Genomic DNA, 12,259 nt, shown 5'->3' with positions numbered 1-12,259 from the left:
TAGAGAGAGGGTTTATTCTTTTTGATGTAGCGCATCCAAAGGGTGCCCAAGATGGCCGAGGACCCCTGTTGGGTGCCGGAGCCACCCATTCCTCTAGGCATGTGGCTCTCAGGACCAGCCTCTCCTGGGGACTTATAAACCTGCAAACTCTCAGACCCCTCTAAGACCTCCTGGTCTGACACTCAGGTGGGGCTGAGCAGTTTACTTTCTAACACTCCCACCTGGTGATTCTGAAGCTGCCTCAAATCAGAGCACACTTCTCAAGGCTGCTCCAGCCAGAGCTGCCTCACCAACTCCACACACTTTTCTCTCTTGAGGTTTCCAGCAGTCCAAACCTTACGTAGGAAACATCCGTCGCCAGCCCCATCACTCGGATGAACGTGTCTAGTTACAGCTCACATTATTAACACACACAAGCACGAGTGCACACACGTTTGAAGCTGGATTGTTTTCCATTCCTATGCAATTTATTATTATGGATTGTTAGATATGGTGGATATTAATTATTCTTAGAACTGGATGAATTCCAGGAAGAAGGAAGCAGGTACAACCCATTTGAATGTTGTCAGAACTCATAATTCCTCCCTGTTCTAGTTTGCTAGCTGCTGGAATGCAACACACCAGAGACAGATTGGCTTTTAATAAAAGGAGATTTATTTTGTTAGTTCTTCAGAGGAAAGGCAGCTAACTTTCAACTGAGGTTCTTTCTTATGTGGGAAGACACAGGGTGATCTCTGCTGGCCTTCTCTCCAGGCCTCTGGGTTCCAACAACTTTCCCCAGGGTGATTTCTTTCTGCATCTCCAAAGGCCTGGGCTGAGCTGCTAGTGCAGAGATGAGGTATGCTGAGCTGCTTGGGCTGTGCTACGTTGCGCTCTCTCATTTCAGCATCAGCCAATTAAGTCAAACATCATTCGTTGCAGCAGGCACACCTCCTAGCCGACTGCAGATGTAATCAGCAACAGATGAGGTTCACATACCATTGGCTCATGTCCACAGCAATAGAACTAAGTGCCTTCGCCTGGCCAAGTTGGCAACTGAATCTAACTACCACACTCCCCTTTAGCACTTGTCTTTCTGAGAGCAGAGCAGGGACCACGAAGCCTTGGCAAACCTGATGGTCCAGGTTAAATAGAAAAGGTGACTTCAGCGAAGCTCCAGTCCTGTGGCTTAAACACTCCCCCAACTGGCTGGCGAGAGTCCTCCTTCATAGTGTCTGTATGTGTGTGTTTGGGCGTGTGTGTGTGTGTGTGTGAGCATGAGTGTGTGCATATTATATATGCTATTGGACATTATTAAAAATCCTTGAATATTTAAAAACATAGGTAAGCATCTCCCATGCCTGATTAATATACATATAAGGGGAAATATGAAAATAAATTTTCGTCCACACAGACAAAGAATCAGAAAATATGCAAAGGGGATTTTTTAATAGTCAGCCGAAGGTCTTCTATGACCATATAGCTCAGGCCTGTGTGCTCTTAAAAGGACCCAATCACTGTGCTTGGAAGTACACTCATTTGCAGGAGCAAGCAGTGAATGAAAACTGCTAATATCCCAGCAGGCGCCGCCTGGCAGTACTCATTTTTGTTGTAGCTGAATCTTCCTGCGGGTTTCTGCTCATTTAGAGCCGTCAATACCTCAATAAGGGCCTTCTCATGTCCCCTGGGAGGGACAGTTACGCGTCGCTTCACAAGCCTCTGAAATCTAAAACCCCCCAGAGAGCCGCTGGGTCATAAAATATCTCCTGATTAACAGTTCTGTTTGCCAAGAATCGCTTGCTCTTTCTACTTCCTCCTTTTCAAGATTTATCAGCTGACATAAACAGAAGATGCTTAAGAGGTGCCGCCTGCCAGCAATTATGCTGAAAATATTCTTGGAAATGCCATCGTGGCATTTACTCCTGGATGCAACACTCATACGCCCATATCACAAAGCAAGAAAGAGTGCTGCTTTCAGAGGTGTGTGTGTGCATGACAGTATGTCTGAGCAAGTGAGTGTGTGAGAGTGTGTGTATGCATGTGTGAGAATGTGTGAGTGTGTATGTGCATGTTTGGGCATGTGTGTGAGTGTGTATGAGTGTATACATGAATGAGTGTGTATATGTGTGCTTGGGTGTGTTTGGCAATATGTGATTATATGGATGTGGAGGGTGAGTGTGTGTGTATCTGTGTGAGTGTGTAAGCATGTATGTGCATGTTTGTGCATGTATGAGAATGTGTGTGTGAGTGTAAACATGTGTGGGGGAGGTATGTATGCATCTGTGTGGGCATGTGTGTGAGAGTGGTTGTGTATGAATGCATGTGAGTGTATACATGTGTGAGTGTGTGGGTGTGTGTTCATGTGTTTGGGTGTGCATGTAAGTATGAATGTATACATGTAAGTGTGTATGCATGTGTGAGTGCATGAGTATGTGCATGTTTGCCCTGCCCATGTGTGAGAATGTTAGTATGCATGCATGTGACTGAGTGGGCATGTGCATGTTTGAGTGTGTGTGTGTGTGTGTGTGTGTGTGTGTGTGTGAGTGAGAATGAGTATAGTGTGTACGTGTGTATATATGCATGTGAGACTTGTGTGTATGCATGTTTGCACATGTGTGAATGTAGGTGTGTATTTGCATATGTGAGTGTGTGAGCATATGCATGTGTATGTGTGTGTTATGCACATGTTTGGGTGTGCATGTGAGAGTGTGTGCTTATTTATCACAGCAGATAGGCATGCACTATGGACACAAGTCCCCTTGTCAGCATCCTTAACACTAGCATTCCATACTTGAGGAGAATTTCTCCCAGTGTGATTATGAAAGAAAATACAGCTAGTTGTGGCTCTTTCCAGACTGCTTAGTTGTGTTCCTTGTTCTTTCAGAAGAGGTGTTGTTTTTCTGTCTGTAAAGCTGTTGGTGTTATTTTATATCTTCATAGAAGTGCGCTCAGTTATCCCTTTAGCAAATCTATAAATAGGGTGAGATTATAGAGACCCCCTGAGAACTTCTAAGTTATCTTTTTGGAGAGAAATCTCTTACATATGGAAGAAACATATAGTTGTATATTTATTGTCTAATAAACATTTTAAGAAGAGCATGTAGGCTTGGCTTTCATCTGAAATTTTAGAAAGAGATTTTAAGAAAATCCATATGCTTCATTGCCCAAGAATTGCCCCCTGTGCCTCCAATGCACACATAAACACATACAGCTGTGTTCATATACACGCACTACCACATACACACATGCACACATATACACAATACATGTGAGAACACCCATGCACATACATGTGGGTACACATACACATTGATACTATATCTTATAATGCACATATCCATTCCACCCAGAGAAATGCACACAATCACACACATGTACACACACAGTCTTGCACACACCCACTCACATGCAGAGAAATGCACAACACACACATGCACACACAGACACATAAGCACTCCTCTTAGTCTGTGGTGACAATGCCTTTGAAAACACTACTCAAAACCCTCTTTTTGGAAAGTGAACAAACTGTCACCCCTTCCTCTTCATATCATGTTAACAGAATTTAGCACTTCAAAAATTTCACCAATATTGTCAATTCTCTAGGTGACATGATGGATACAACCATGATGTTGTTTATCAAATTCATGTCGTGTTTAGAGCATATATTTTTGAAATGTACTTTTAAACGAATTTTATTTATGGCTCATTCTCTATAAATCCACACTATATGTTTACATCTTTAAAATCTGTGTATCCCATTACCCTAACACTGTTCTCATTTTTCCCTATCAGTCCTTGCTTGTATGCATACATGTGGAAAACTCTTCAGCCTTCTAGGAGTGAATACTCTAGTTGGAATAACAAACTGTGGTTGCAAATGCTAACTAGAGAAAATATAACTGACATTATAAATACTTTATAGTCTGCAAAGTACTCTGAGGCATTCTGTCTTTATGGCTGCACTGCAATGAAGGAGGCATAACCATTATCCACATTGAATAGATGAGGATTTGGGCTCGGAGCTTAAATACCACTGACGTGTATAGCTTGTGAATGGGCTGAGTCAAAACCCAGAGGCAGCTCTTATGATTGCAAGCCCTGTGCTCTTTCCATAACACCCCCACTGGGCACTAGAAGCCTCCAAGGCTGTGCATGATCAGGGCAAGGGTGGTGCAAAGCACAGCTCCCATGCAGTGGGTGGTCCTCACACGTAAGCAGGTGGAGAATCCCTGGCCCCAGAATTTGCATTTCTAGCAAGTTCCAAGTGATACTTAACTAATGGGTCAGGAACCATGCTCAAAGGACCACTATTCTGAACAAATAACAAATAAGGATTGCTGGTGAAACTAATTTGCACAACCACCTTTGAAAGCTTTTTGGCATTGTCTCATAAAGTTAAAGGTATTTTCCATATGATTGGAAAATCCAGTCTGTATGTTCCCGAGAGAAATGCCTACATATGTTCATAGTGACACTGTTTGCAATAGCCAAAATCAAAACCTTGCAAATAAATACATCCTGGAATAGTCATACAATGAAATATTGTAAGCAATGAAAAAAGCCTGCAGCTACTGTAAGTGTGTATGTGTGCGTGTGTGTGTGTGTGCAGATATCATGCAAACACAACATAGAATGAAAGAAGCAAGATGCACAAGAATGCGGAAACTATGATTCTATTTTATATATAATTCAGAAATAGGCAAAACAAAACTCAGGTGCTTCAGGACATGTTCCAAGGTGGAAAAAGGCTAAGCTTCTGGCTCCATTACTGACAATCTGTGACCTTGGCCAAGTTACTCGGTCTCTCTGTGTCTCAATTACCACATACCAAAAATGGAGGTGGTGATGGCACCTACCTCCTAGGGTTGTTGTAAAAATTAAAATCTAATAAATGTAAAGTTCTCAGCACAGGACTTACTACATTTTGCCTATGATTATCACTGACATTATTATTCAAGGTATTTTTAAAAGGACATTTTATATCCTTGACTCTCACATGGGCAAATAAGAAAGACATACAGGAAAAAAAATGATAGAAATACAGATAAATTAAAAACAAAAGCTCATACACATCTTATGTAAGCAAACGGAAACATTTGTTTATTGGCGATTGTGCCAATAATGATTTGAATCTGTTGTGTACCCTAGAAAAGCCATGTCCTTTCATCCTCATTCAATATTGCTGGGTGGGAGCTTTTTGATTTCTGTGGAAATATAACCCACCCAATTGTGGGGTGGTACCTTTTGATTTGGTGGTTTCCATGGAACTGTGTCTCAACCCATTCAAGGTGGGGTTGCCTACTGGAGCCCTTTAAGAGGGAACCATTTAGGAAGGAGCTTTAGAGCCCACACAGCCAGAGGCCTTTGGAGATGAAGAAGAAGTGCACCCCTGGGGAGCTTAATGAAGCAAAATGCCTAGAGAGAAAGCTACCAGACGTTGCCATGTGCCCTTCCAGCTGAGGGAGAAACCCTGAACTTCATCAGCCTTTCTTGAGTGAAGTAACCTCTTGTGGGTGGCTTAATTTGGACATTTTCATGGCCTTAGAATGGAAAACTTGCAACTTAATAAATCCCCCACTTTAAAAGCCACTCTGTTTCTGGTATATCACATTCAAACATCTTGAAACTAGAACAGCAACATAAAGAGGGCATTGTGGGACATAAATATTTACAAGGGACAGAGATCAAATGGTCAGGATAGCTTCAAGGGAAAGGTGAAACTTATGAAATTAAAAATACAGGGGCTATCAAATTGAGGTGGCTGAAAAACACACTGACTTAGAACTACATTGGCAAACGATGGTGTATACATGATTGACGTTGTGCTGCTACAAAAAGGAACAAAGTTGTGAATGAACCTGTGGGACATTTGGTGGGGCAAAATACACCAGAAACAAAAGAGCAAATACCATATGGTCTCATTTAGAAAATACGTACAAGAAAACTAGGGCCTAGACTGTAGCTCTTATAGCAGCCACACTTAGTCTGGAGTGGTAATTGTTATTCTGGATTTTGAGTGGTTGTTTAATATATGTATAACGTGATATTTAGTGATAAGAATAAAGCCGATCAGGTCAGGAAAAAGGTAATTCAGAATACTGGGGTTAGAAAGACATTGCCTGTGTTTTAGAACTTCGCCTACTCATTGAGACCAAAGGAAGAAAGGTTTATTTTGTCCAGAACATTAATTATCTTCAGCACATAATCAAACTTAATCTGTCTGAATAGATCATCTGAACAATCCAAACACAGGGAGCCCAGAATAAGAATGAGGGCCTTTAATCCTGTTTCGCTTAAAGTAATGCTTGGATACATCCCAGAGTATATTAAGCAGATAATCAAAAAGTATTGGCAAAGTCCCTTGAGGAATGAGAGAAAAAATATGGAACTATTGAACTTTATCACCAGGAAGCGCTGGTGTGGTAGTTAGGTTCAGGTGTCAACTTGGCCAGGTGAAGATGCCTGTATCTATTGCTGTGGACATAAACCAATGGTGTGTGAACCTCATCTGTTGCTGATTACATTTGCAGTCAGCTAGGAGGCGTGCCTGCTGCAGTGAATGATGTTTGATTTCATTGACTGGTGATTAAATGAGAGAGCTCAACATAGCACAGCCCAAGCAGCTCAACTCAGCACTCGCAGCTCAGCCCAGGATTTGGAGATGCAGAAAGAAATCATCCTGGGGAAAGTTGTTGGAACCCAGAGGCCTGAAGAGAAGACCAGCAGAGATCACCCTGTGCCTTCCCACATTAGAAAGAACCTCAGTTGAAAGTTAGCTGCCTTTCCTCTGAAGAACTAATGAAATAAATCCCCTTTTATTAACAGCCAATCCATCTTTGGTGTGTTGCATTCCGGCAGCTAGCAAACTAGAACACCCGGATACTGTCTCAAACATTTGGGACACCCAAATCAATAGGCCGAGCCCTTGGTCTTGAGGATTGCTCTTGTGAAGCTTACCCTACATGTAGGCATGCCTAAGAATCACCTCCAGAGGACCTTTTGTGGCCAGATGTGGCCGCTCTCTCTCTAAGCCCAGCTCTGCAAGTGAACCCATCGCCCTTCCTCCTGTGGGACATGACATCCAGGGATGAAAGTCTCCCTGGTCACATGGGAGATGACTCTCAGGGATGAACCGGGCCCTGACACTGTGGTATCAGTAATGCCACCCTGGCCAAAAGGGAAAGAAGAGTAACAAAGTATCAGTGGCTGAGAGAGTTTGAATAGAGTTAAGCAGCTGCTCTGGAGGTCACTCTTATGCAAGCTTCAGTTAGACATTGTTATATATCCTAACTCGCCAAACCCCAATCAAAACCATTCCTGCCAATCCTAAAGAATACCTACGGCATTATATAAGATTCTACAAAGGTTCCATGAACTAGGATAACTTTCCAGTCACCTACAACCTCTAGATGGTTCCCCGGACCAGATAAGTCCTGAAATGCAGAGGGACCAGCCTTTCCAGACCATCAATTAGTTCCATCCTCCTACCGCATATTATCAACAGCTCTTTCCAACTTGAAAAAGTTAGAATGGCCGTAGCCCAAATCCCCATAAAGAGTGGGAGAAAGCTCAAAGGTGATAGTGGAGTTATACAGAGGTCAGGTTTAACAAATGAGTATGAGTGCTGAAACAGTGTATCAATATTTCTTTTAGTCTCCAGTACCTTAGAGCAACTGGAAATAAAAACCTAAAACTGTGGAATTATAACCCATACCAAACTCTGAAATCTGTTCTACAACTAACTATTGCACTGCACTTTGGAAATTTATTGTTTTGTATATATGTTATTTTTCACACACAAAAAAAGAGAAGCAAGAGTATAATAGAGAAGATAGGATCTAGCAAATGAATATGACTGCTAAATCAATATATCGATATTTCTTTTGGTCTCCAGTGTCTTGGAGCAACTGGAAATAAAAACAAAAAATCATGCAACTGTAACCCCTACCAAACTTTAAAATCTGTTGTATAACTACTTGTTAAAATGTACTTGGAAATCTATTGCTTTTTTGGTATATATGTCATTTTTCACAATAAAAAAATATATATATATGGGGGATGTTGTAGGCTCAAAGTCCTGGGCCTCAGCCGTCTTGGATGAGAATCTCCAGGTGGCAGAAGCCTCTGCATTGTCATAAAGAGGAGGCAGGGTGACCTCAGCCCTCGGGGGACACTATATCAGTTTCTAGGGAGTCACGAGCTATGGGTTTTTGCAGGTGATAAGTCCTTGTTGGGGCCTGAGCCATGCCCCCCCACACACAAAGATATGTTCAAGTTCTCCCCGGCCCCCAGACCTGTGACAGACTCACTTATAAACAGGCTCCTGAAGATGTCACTGGTTAAGGCGAGACCACATCAAGTCACGGTCGGACTTCATCTGAAAGGCCTGGAGTCCCCATGAGCAGAAGAATTGCAGGCGCCATCATATGGAAACAGAGGAGGAAGGTGGCAGGTGACAGAGGAGTGCCGGGAAGCCAACCCTGAGCACACATGCTCTGCAGAAAGCATGGACTTGCTGACACCTCGACTCTGGCCTAACCGTCTCAAAAACGGAACCAATAATTCCAAATGTTTGAGCCAACAGTGAGTGGCATTTGTTTTAGGATCCCAGCAGACTAAGACAGTCACCATCACTGGAGTAATGGTGGCAGTGACATTTTCTTTCTTTGATGCTCTGTGCAAAACAGCAGGATATAAAGCACCTGCTCAAAAGCTAGGACTCAGCTTTGGGCCCACGTGCTCTGTGCGTCCATAGCCTCTTGGAAGCTGCTGCTTGTACTTACATAGACATTCTTGCCTTCCAAGAGCCCTATGAAAATACTTGATATGGGGGGAGCCTGGGGGAGAAGCTGCCTGCAGTCTTCCTCGCTGCGCTGTAGGCAGGCTCAGATCCTCACTGGCTCTTGGCCAGGCACTTGCAAGCCTCACGGTCTGGTCCTCTCCGAAGGTCACAGGGGTAGCAGGGTTCTCCACGAGAGGGAGAGGGCGAGCGCACACTCACACACTCTAGATGGAGGCAACGCTTCTGCCATATTCTGGTGGCCACAGAGACCAATGACGTGGGTAAAATGTGGGAGGAGGTCTCTGCATGGGTTTGACTGCCAGGAGGGTGGGGCCAGTGGGGTTATTTTGGAGACTGGTTAGCACACCACCTGTTGCTACTTCATTTTCCGAATTGATATCCTGGACCTCACTGGCTATTTTTCTTCAAGATGACACGGTCTATTTTCTTGCAAATTTTTCATTTATTTTTTACTATCACTTTTGGCAGGAAATCAAAGCCTACTTAAAATTTTCTTTTTTTCTACTTAAGTCTGATGAAGTCATCTTGTTGGGCAAATTGGCACGTCTGTAAACATGACCAAGCAGGAAAGAAGGGGAAAAAAAAAAAGAAAAGAAGAAGAAATTGCCTGCCTATGTCTCCGGGAATCAAAGGAAATGACTGTTTTAAATAACTTTTAGTTAATATTCATAGTTGTCATGCAAAATAAATCAACTTTCTTCCAATAACGTGACTCGAAGGAACTTCAGAGTGAATAGCATATGAACCCTAAATGTTCTCTGTGTTCGCCATGGCACATTTAATCATGTCGCAAGGCCCTGGCAAAGCTGCCAGGGAGTGGAGATGTTGTCATTCTTGGTAAAGCTTAACATCAAATACAGCCTGCCCTAGCTCGGAAACATGCATTTGATTAATGGTTATAATCAAAGTAACTTCATTATGCAAGCTTAATAACCCAGCAGAGTAGGTATTTTAGCATGTGCTAAGAATGTATTAATTCCTGGCTGGAGAAATCATTTTCTTTATAGGGATTAGAGCTGCCCAGGACGCAGCCTCACGTACTAAAACTTTTATGATCAGCAAGTATTTGGACAGGAAGGATTTCTGCCTCGGCAGCGGTGATAATAGCGCGGCGTGGTTCTCCGTGCCTCCCCACGCGCCCGGCGGGTTCCACTAACATAATCTCATTAAACCTCGTCACAGCCTCGGGAGGCCAAAAGGGCTCATTGTTCTTGCAGATGAGGAAGCAGAGATGAAACCTCAAGCCGGGAGACCTCCACAGAGGGAGACCCAAGGAGAGGCCTATAAACAATCCCGAGTGCCACGGGCATCTTAAAGAACAACAGCCGCCGAGAGCACATGTGTTTGGAGAAGGGGAGGATGACGCTAGGGGATTAAAAAAAAAAAAAATCCACGCACCTGTACGATGCAAATAGTAAGCCCTCAACTAAACCGTGACCACGGTTAATAGCACAGTAAGGATAAAAAAGACAGGATTGCTGTGGGCTCCTGGTGACCCGCAGGTGATGTAAAGCACTAAAACGCAGTTAGCATGGAGTTAGTACTGACGGGTGAGCTGACCTACAAATGCAAGTAACTGCTTCTCTCTCTAAGGTTCCCCTCTGTCTGTGTGGCTTTTGTTGGGGGGAAATAGAGAAAGCGGTGAAATTTGACATCCCACTCTGTTTCATGGGTGTGGTTGCTCATGCCTGGAAACCTGACCCAAAGACCCCGCCGTCGCCACCTCTTCTGTACCCACCTCCAGGGGAACAAGCAGCTTCTCTGTGGCCACTTAGGAGGCCAGCACTTCCCCTGCAGCCTGGGCCGGTTTTGTGGGGTGCAGCCTGTGAGTCACACAGCGCCCTGCCTCCAAAGGATTCCGTTCTTGTTTCTTTTTCAATGGTGCTTTCAGCAGAGCAAACAGGAGAGAAAAAAAACATGGATGACCCTCAATTCTATATGGGTGGTAGATTCATTAAAAGACTTAAAGGAGTCAAGTTAGAAACTCATCACTAATGTCAGTGTTTCATTAATATAAATTATCCATTCAATCTTTATTTTATGTTGAGAAATCAAGATGTGCATCAGTTTATCACTGTCAAAGCATGTGGCTATATGGTTCAGATTTGTAGGGTTTACTTTCCGAAATCAGGTTAGTTATCACTGTAGATTAAACTCACCAAACCCCAGTGCCTGGAGGAGGAGCGCCCTGTAAAATCACTAGTTCAGTGAGTACACTTTGCCCAGTGGTATGCTGGTCCACGTTTAACAACTCACTCTTAGAGGAGAAAGAAAGCCCTGATTCCTAGCACTTGCCAGTTTCCCACCACCACCAATTCCAAGCTTGCAGGGTAGCACAGCTGGGCCGCAGGGCTGGGCACAAATGTGCACAGGCAGCTCTTGCTGGCCTTGGCAGCCAACTCCAGTACACCACTGGCTCTCCCTTCAGTCTTCATGCTGCGAGGAAGTGGGCCACAGGGTGTTCACATCTATCAGCACAGGGTAGATGTGCTGGCCACTGAAGCTATCGAGATGGCGTCATGTTTATGAAGAAAACGTATAGCCTGATGCATGGTGATGTAAAGCATCTCCTCCTGTGAAGGGTAATTTTGCAGGAGACGCATGCAGCACAGTCTATGAGCAAAGCCCTCTTGGGTCTGGGCTTCCTTTGTTCCTGTTTGAGGGTCTCCACACAACCTCCCCTTGGTTCCATTTCCTGTTCAATTACCCCATTACCCCATCCATTGTAATGCTTCAGAAATCCATGGTAGAAGGGCTGCTGTACTGACTGTTGTCTCCTCTCAGCACCCATAATCACCACAAGTAAAAAACTCAGGCCCTCAAACATTAGCATTGCAAAGAGACCACACTCAGGATTCATTTCTTCAAAAGCCTTTTGACCAGTCCTTTATATGGAGAAAAATAGTCAGGTAGAAAAGCAGTACAAGAGCCATCAGAGTATTTCTGACCACTTCAATTTAGTAACCAGAGCTAAAATACCCAGTTTGGTGGAGCACTCTTTTCCCAAAGGAGAAATAAGAGTAGAGATGAGAAACTGTTTTGCAGAGTAGGATGGGTAGTTTATAAACAAACCAGAGGTCTGAGATTTAGTCCAGGTATTTCCTTCATATGGAAATACAATAAAGTTTTTCATTATTAAAGAAAGGGGAAGAAAAAAGCACATTCTCAAAATAATGCTGTTTTTTTCTTTAATCTAGAAAAAAATGGTTCGTTCTTCCCGGTAGTTGTTATAAAATAAAAGGAAATGCATTCCAGGGCACACCAGCTCTCACAACACATGTGCTCCCCAGAATAGCAGCTGCTAAGTTAGGACAGAAAGGTTTAGCTCCCAATTGGTTCCTTCTTACTGGAATACCAAGAAGGGAAAGTGATAAAATACCCTGGGGGTGAAAAGTCACCACATTTACCATGTCCACACAGGAAATCTGTGTGTTTTTTCCATACCCTACCATTTTATCTTTTTTATTTTTATTTTTT

The 12,259-nt window shown here is 43.3% G+C and overlaps 1 protein-coding gene across 1 annotated transcript in view; it reads left to right on the top strand.

The window, feature by feature from the left end:
- The window catches only part of DSCAM (DS cell adhesion molecule), a 696,179-nt gene that overhangs the window by 519,200 nt on the left and 164,720 nt on the right, over positions 1 to 12,259 (top strand). The window lies entirely within an intron of this gene.

Source organism: Tamandua tetradactyla, chromosome 10, assembly GCF_023851605.1.
Source record: "Tamandua tetradactyla isolate mTamTet1 chromosome 10, mTamTet1.pri, whole genome shotgun sequence".
Taxonomy (NCBI): domain Eukaryota; kingdom Metazoa; phylum Chordata; class Mammalia; order Pilosa; family Myrmecophagidae; genus Tamandua; species Tamandua tetradactyla.
Note: the sequence above shows the minus strand (reverse complement) of the source record. Positions and strands in the feature narration are given on the sequence as shown.